This window comes from Ailuropoda melanoleuca, chromosome 1 (genome assembly GCF_002007445.2).
Source record: "Ailuropoda melanoleuca isolate Jingjing chromosome 1, ASM200744v2, whole genome shotgun sequence".
NCBI lineage: Eukaryota > Metazoa > Chordata > Mammalia > Carnivora > Ursidae > Ailuropoda > Ailuropoda melanoleuca.
In genome coordinates, this window is record NC_048218.1 from 32,511,721 (window position 1) to 32,520,198 (window position 8,478).

The 8,478-nt window shown below is 34.7% G+C and overlaps 1 pseudogene; it reads left to right on the forward strand.

Annotated features, from left to right (window-relative positions):
* Nucleotides 1-5,239, forward strand: part of LOC109490365 — a 43,383-nt pseudogene extending 38,144 nt beyond the window's left edge.
* Nucleotides 5,240-8,478: the final 3,239 nt, after the last annotated feature.

Sequence of the window (8,478 nt, forward strand, 5' to 3'; positions counted from 1 at the left end):
ATTTATTTTGTCCAGTTTCATAATTCTTAATGTCAGAGGTTAAGCCTGTTATTTGGTTATTTTCAGAATCCCACATTATAAAAACTTTAACAGATACTACTCAATTACTCTTCCCAAAAGCTCAAGAGGGATTTAGATGATTGAACAATACAGAGTTTTTAAAATGCAAAAAAAAAAAAAAAAAAAGGATTTTTACATCAAGAAAAGTAAAACTCAGTAATTATTTCTTTTTAATAATATTTAGTATGTAAAATATTAATACTTAGTATTAAGTTTTTTAATTTAAACATTTATTTTGTACTTGTGAAATGCTGCAAGATGGAAATGTAATTAGTGCAAGGACTTCTCAAAAATACATATGGTCTATTTGGAATGGACACATCCACCCAAGCAAATTAAGAAAATGATTAAAGAGGATAGGATATGAAGTAATGCATGATGGCTGATAAAGACAGACACGAGATCAAGCTCCAAAATAGAAGATAATGTTTATATGTAATGGGATTAATTTTCCATCATGTCTCATTCCTAGAACATCCTCTTCAATCTAAGGATGGAAGAACAGGCTGGATAAAACAGGCTATATTTAAATCCTCTTTGTGTCACTCCTAGGAGTGGGGAGAGCAAGAAAAACACTACACCAGCATTTCTCAAAGTCTGTTTCACAAAATGCATGGTATTCTTCATGGAAAAGTTTCTAGATACTCACTAAGAATTTAAGATTTTTTAAATCAGTGAGAAATCCTATGATAAAATGTCCTGATTAACTTGTTTTAATGTAGCATTTTACAAAATTGTGTAACTACAGAAAAAATTATACAATTAATATGCTCTATATTGTTATATGATTATTACAGCATTAAAATAATATGAGTAATCTTTGGAAAACACTTTGAGAAATCCTGAGTTATGTTACTTAGACATGTTCAAACAGACTTTGTAGAGAGATGCAACTTTTTCCTAAGTCAATCTGACCAGTGGGGCTCCGGAAAGATTCTACATAAAATGGTCTTCAAAACTAGAAAAATAAGAAAGCCATTGACCCTGGAACCACATGTCTCAAGAGTAGACAAGAGAACTATGTTTAGGCAGATGGACACACTGGTCATAGAGTAACTCAGAAGTCAGTGTACAACGGAGAAACTGAAGTCAGTTCGTATCATTCTAGTATTGAAAATTCAAAGGTCACAAACAAGAAGACAAATTGCGGTATTCACGTGAGACAGGGCAGCATGCCTCTTAGTCAGAAATATTACAGAAGGTCTATCGTACTAATGGAAAAGTCAGAAACAAGATGGCAAAAAGATCAGTATAGTAGCAACATCAGCAGCCCAGTTAGGCCTTTTTATTAAGAAGAACATAGAAGAGAGACTAAAGAAATACAGAAAGATTGTGACAGGATCCACCATTATACTCAAAAAAAGATTTCACAGCATACATTACAAACATCAGATGCATTTCTACCAGCAGAAGGTGATGGCCAACTTGCAGAATAGTAAGAGAATAAAATAGAGAAGATTTTCCCTCATAAGAACCTACAGCTCAGAGTTTATTCATTAATCATGAAAGGATTAGTGATTAACAAAAGGAGTCCAACCAGTATTGATTACTTACAGGTATAAATTATTTGCAAACCTATACTGCTTAGCTAATTAACTCATATGTTATTCTCTCTCATTAATTCATAGTTTGTTATTATTTATTGACCAATAATATGTAATTCTGATGTAATTCACATTTAGGTTGATGTTAAAAAGGAAATGTTTAAACTTGGGTGAAGTCAGGTCATGATCTTGATGTCTGGATAAAAACTAACCTTGACTATGTCTAAGAAATGATAGTTAACCAGGCAACTGCCTATATGCACCTTCTTACCTGCTAGATACTGTGTTTCACACTTTACCATCAAACACACACATGGTGATGTTGAAACATCTTCTATAAAACAGGGGTTTAAAGGCATTTTCAGGGTGGTTTCCTTGGGCTGCGTTTTGATTTTATAGGTGTAAAATATGATAAATATCTAGATAAACCATTAAAAAGAAACAGACTTATGTCCTATTACTGCAACGCTCTAAAACAACGATGGACCAACATGAGAGTTGTCTTTGCATGAGAAAAAGCTACACTTTCTAGGAAACATTTGTGGATCTTTTGTTTTTCGTTGACTTTTTTTGCAGTTACACCTGTTACGAGGTAGAGAAGGAAATGTTATGCTTGCAGTTCTTTAAAAATTTCAATCTGGCTAAATGTATCTAAAATATTCATAAAATTAAGCTTTTTCAGTCTAAAAAAACATGGTTGCCTAAATTGTTTACAAGAGTGACTATATGCCGATGGAGATATTTTGAGCACAAGGTGCAGCAGAATTTTAAATAACTTCCTCTCACTCCTCATCAGTGTCTATATGATTTCTAATCATTCCTCTACACATCAGCTGTGATGAGAATGAATCCAGGTGTGATGAACATGATGTCCTTGTTATTCTGAAGGACGTTTATTTTTATTTATGCCATTGTGTTTAGGCTTTTCAAGCAATATTTAGAACAAATAGGCATACAAAGATTCTAAGTTAAACCTTCTGCCAGCTCCATTTCTGAAGTGGGGGCAAGATTTCTTCCTGTTCAGATAAAGGTTTCCAACGGCAATAGAACGAGTGAGGCCAGAATACTAATTTTCAAGTTGTCCTTCGTCTGCTGTGGAGTAAGGGAGTATTTTCTCAGTGGTTCTATCTGAAGTTCTAAAACTCTCCAGAAAAATTGCAAAGAAGAAAATACATATTTCCCAATGTCAACCTCAGTTAAAAGAAAAACTTTTAAAGCACAGATGTTGATCCATAGATAGAGTTGTTAAGGCAAGAGGAACTTTCTGTAATTATAGTTAATCATGCAAACCCCCCCTTGGAACACAGATTCCATTTCATTTTTTGTTTCTGAGATTACAGAGACTTGGGAAAGGGGGTATTTTCACTTATCAAACTAACAGCAGGTCTTCTGAAAAGCTTAGCATAATATATCTTTTATTAAGCATATATTTGCTCACTAAATAAGTGATTCTTGTTTATTTCCACAAGATAATAATTTTGAAGCTCAATCCATTGACAAATCTAATGCTTCATATTTGCTGCTGTGCAAATAGGAAAAATAAACAAGAGCTAACTAAAGAAACAAAGCTGAATGTTAGGAGCCTACTTGATCACACCCAGGAAATGGTTATATTTGGTTGATACTTATTAAAGCTGCATGTTTAAGTCTATTAAGATGCATTTCATTACCTCTGCCATATGCAAATAGGCTTTCAAACTTTCCAGAGCAGCAGGATTTATTGTACAGTTCAAAGAATGATTGTATCTGCCTTCTGGGTTTGGTATAGTCTAATTTCATAATATATACACAAACAGGATTTGTTCTCGGAGTAACACTGGGACAATTTCAGAGCTGTAAGTCCGGTGCTTGATGAGCTCCTGAAAATATTTGTTTAGTATTCCGAATAATACATATAATTTACAGTGTTATCCTGAGATAACGAGGAAATGTTATTTCAAATAACAGCTTACTTAGTAAACACGGGTTCCAGTGGAGATACTACCCAGCTATCATGAGACACCACACATTCATTTTAGGTAAGTCCATATCTATAACTCATGTCCCAAGAAAATTATGAATATTGTTGTGAATTGGCTGACATTCTGCTCAAATAAGATTTCTCTAGCAGCTACAAAAATGCAAAAGAATTAATTGCTTTAAAAATGATTTATTGCATTGATAAAAATTACATTTTACTTGAAGGGAAGCCAGGAAAAAAATAACCCTTAAAGGCCACTAGCAAGGTATAATCGAAATATGTTTGAAATAATTATAATGTAAATCATTAAAAATATGTCCACTTTCATCAAAGGTTAGGTTATACAAAGATATTACTTATACATATCAATACTCACTTGAATTTTTAAAACCTTATTTTTTTAATTTAATTTATTCTCTCCCATGAAGGATGAGGTACACCTAAATGCCTGATACATTTTATTTCAACACTTAACTTCAAGATTTACGTAGCTGGATTATTGGTTCTTCTATTATTTAAAAAAAATGCATTAATTATCAAATCTGTATTTACTGTTTTTTCTGCTCATCCAAGTTTTTTATTAAATTGTAAGATTTTAAATATAACTTCAATTAGCTGTTTACCTATTTGCTTTTGAGGTACCTGTTACCAATACGATTAAACATGAAAACATAGTATTCTACATAAAAAATCAATATACGTGTATGTATGTATGTATATATGTGTGCAAGTTCCAAGATAAATAGGTACTAAATATAGTAGTTATAATAATCACAATGAATACAGATATTCTTCTACCTACATATCTACCTTAGGGCAATGTTCAGTGGAGTCTTGGAGAAACGAGAAGTAAGACATAACTCCTTTCATTATTAAGTTTATATCTCCTCATCACTGTTTTAGTAAATCAGTTTTTTCTGCCCAGTCTCGTAATATGAGTATGGCAGAGAGCTTTGAATATAATAAAATTAAGCTAGCTAACTGAAGGGAAAACAGAAAATTGAAAAATTTTCAGAAAACATACTCTGTTAATTAAGGCATGATTCTAAATAAATGTTTTCAGTTATAATTCATTGTTTATATTATTAAATATATTAAAAATATATGAACACTTTAAATTCCCCCAAAGATTAAAGCTTTATTTCTCCCTTTTAAGCCCTGTACCTACGTCAATGTTATCTATTTTTTAGGAAAATCAAAATTTATTCCAAGTTTTGTTTTTATTTACCATTTAGATATATCTCATCACTAAATAAATATATTTCAAAGAAATACAAAAAATGGCTCCTTCTCTTTCCTCCATCTTTGTACCTGTTGAGGCCTGCTGGGAACAAAACAAGTAAGTCTAGAAGGCTGTGGTCCAAGGCCATTTTTGCTGGCTACAAGCAAGGGTCTCTAGAACCAGAGGGAGCACATAGCTCTTCTTAAAATTGAAGGTGTTTCTGCTCAAGATGAAACAGAATTCTATCTAGGCAAGAGATGTGCTTATGTATACAAAGCAAAGAACAACACAGTGACTCCTGGAGGCAAACCAAACAAAACCACAGTAAGCTGAGGAACAGGAACTCATGCTCATGGGAACAGTGCCATGGTTCTTGCCAAATTCCCAAGCAACCTTCCTGCTAAAGCCATTGGCCACAGAATCCATGCGATGCCGTACTCATCAAGGATTTAAACTTACTGAAAAGTAAATAATGTGTACATTACAAAAGAAATACAGAAAATGAATGAGGAATTGAATTATAGTGAGTAAAGAATATAATAAATACAAAATATCAGTACGAGACATCTGCACAGTGCCAAGTTTTCTTAAACACACATGCACACGCGCACACACACACACACACACAATCAAATGACAATCCAAAGTCCTTCTTTATATGACCACTAGGTAAAGACGTGAGGGAGCTCACATCAAGGAAGAAAGTCAATTTTATTTCATTGTGCTTCTAGCAAGAGCTGAAAAGTCAATTAGATAACCTACGTCTGCCCTCTTAGATAGCCCCTTCTCTCCATTCCATCAACTTGACTACTCCCATATCTGCCATCACATGCACACATCTCTCATCACCATCCACGATATTCAGTGTAAAGATTAAAAGGTATTTTCCATAAGAGAACATCCCTTGCACATCAATATCTATCCACTCTGCCTGTATCTCTTCCTTATAGAGTGATAGGAGAGAGTAAACCGATGGTTTAGAATGTTGTAGACCATTCAAGGGATTTTAATCTATGAAGAGGGAAACCAATGAAGCATTCTGAATGGACAGATTTCACATAATCTGACACATTTTAATAGGGGAGAGGCAAGAAAGACAAATTAGGATGCTATCACAACTACCAGGATGAGAGATGAGCATGAGACATTGCTGGAATTCCACCAACACTGCAGGAGCGACAGTGGTAAAGAGCTGCTGGATTTAGAAGGTAGTCAATGGGATTTACCGGTTATTGGATTTGGGGTTTGAGAGAAAAAAAAGAAACAAGGAAAACCTTAAGATTATTGGCCTGAGCCCCAGAAAGAATGGAGTTGCCATTAATGGAGATGGAGATTCAGGGGAAGAACTGGTTTTGGAGAAAAGATAAGAGCTCTAATATGGCTATATAGTTTTAAGATGATAAATAAACATCTAGGACATCTAAGTATGGAGATGAGTATAGAAATTTGGAGCTCAGGAGAGAGCTCCAGGTTGGAGGCATAAATCTGGAAATCATATTTAAAATTATGAAAATGTATGAGGAAAGTATGACAGTCACACTGAACTACACCTCAGGGTACGGCTAAAGAGAATATCCTCAGACATTTGCACTATACCTGATACAAGTTAAGCCTTTAATATATGTTAGCTGTTATTATTATTTAGGATTCTGCTTTATGTGCAACTACTTTTTATCCACAATTATCATAACATTTAATAACTACCAGAAACCACAGTGTCAAGTCTAATTAAAATGTGCTACTATCTTGTAATTGCGGTAATACATCACAGATTATACAAGGTTCAAAAACAGGTGGAAATTCAAATGCATTCCTTTTTTTTTTTTTAAGATTTTATTTATTTATTTGACAGAGATAGAGACAGCCAGCGAGAAGGAACACAAGCAGGGGGAGTGGGAGAGGAAGAAGCAGGCTCATAGCAGAGGAGCCTGATGTGGGGCTCGACCATAACGCCGGGATCACGCCCTGAGCCGAAGGCAGACGCTTAACCGCTGTGCCACCCAGGCGCCCCTCAAATGCATTCCTAAAACAGCACTAAGATGAAACACTGTACATAGATAGGGGTTTCATGCATATTTAGCTCTGAAGCATCACCGCCTGACAATAATTAAGTAGATATGCATGCCAAACTGACACCCCCTCCAAAAAAAATCGGTTTCTATTGCTCTGCTCTGTGTCATTCAGACTCAAACTCAAAAGCAAGTTGAGGGGCACCTGGGTGGCTCAGTCAGTTAAGTGTCTGCCCTAAGCTCAGGTCATGATCCAGGGTCCTGGGCTCGAGTCCCACATCAGGCTCCTTGCTCAGCTGGGAGCCTGCTTCTCCCTCTGCCTACTGCTCTCCCTGCTTGTGCCCTCTCTCTCTGTGTCAAATAAATAAATAAAATCTGTAAAAACAAACAAAAACAAAAAAACAAAAAACAAAAGCAAGTTGACTGGCATGTGAAAGACATGAAAAATTTGACTTGACCATATTCTAAAAGGGAGTTTAATATAAAGAAATATAATGACTATCAGAAAATAGAGAAAATGTGTTGAGGGAGCGTTCTGTTACCTTTCCTCTCACTTGAGGACTTCCATTTAATTAGCAGGGATAAGACAGACTCAAGCATTTTCCAGTTATTTCAAAATACAACTATTTGTAAGATTGCTTTGAATCAAACTTATTGAGCTATAATACAAAAATAAGAGGAGATACTAAAGAGTAATAAGTGTTTTCACAGTCACATTGCATTGATCCTTAAGAATGGGTTTTACGGGTAGCAAGAGATGAAGAGTGCTTTTGGTTCCATTCCCAAGAAAACACTAATAGAATCTGTGATAACCTTCGCTGGCCTTTGCCTATTTTTCCTTTATGTTTCAACCAAATTCGGCAAAGCACGTTTTCACCCTCAAAACTTTTAAGTCCATATCAGTTGTGGTTTTCTTATTTTTCTCATGTGAATCACTGATAAACCATAGAGCAAAATAAAAATTAGTATTTTCTTGATCAATCATTGTGTTTCCATACAAGTTCCAAGATACAAAGCATAAACACTGAAGTGAGCAGTCATGAACGAACCCTTATGGGCCACTGTTCTATCAGCATACTACACTTAGGTTTGTCAGTTAACAGACATTAACTAAGAGTATTAAACTGCATCTATTATGTCATCTAGTGGATAAAAGGAAAATAGCAAGACTAGTGCCTGTGTAACTGGGGGCAGCAAAGTTAGATCTTCATTTTTGCGTTTATAGTACCTGACTAGAAAGTCCGTAGAAACAACTGGATGGTGGATATAGTCGTTTCTCATCTTCGGAGAAAGAGGTCATTATTCGAACACAAATTTATCTTCAGTATTGAGACAGAGAAAAAGAAAGAATCAGGTGATTAGACTTAAGCAGGTTTTTATGGTTTTCGTAAAAGCCAATCCAAGTCCTGTCCAAAGAGAAATGTGGCACACTTGCTAATAGAAAATATCATGCAAGCTACTTCTAATTTTATTTCTATGAGTTGACCCAATGAGATCTTTTTTCTAAACTAAAAATTTAAGTGTGACTTAAGTTGATTTAACTTCATTTATTTTGAATATGTGAAACAGTAACATGAGTATCATTTTTTTACTTTCAACAAGAGTTATTATTTCCCTAAGAGATCAGGAAGTAAAGCCAGATCCTAATACAGCAAAATCATGTACAGACTTGTGTTTTAGGGG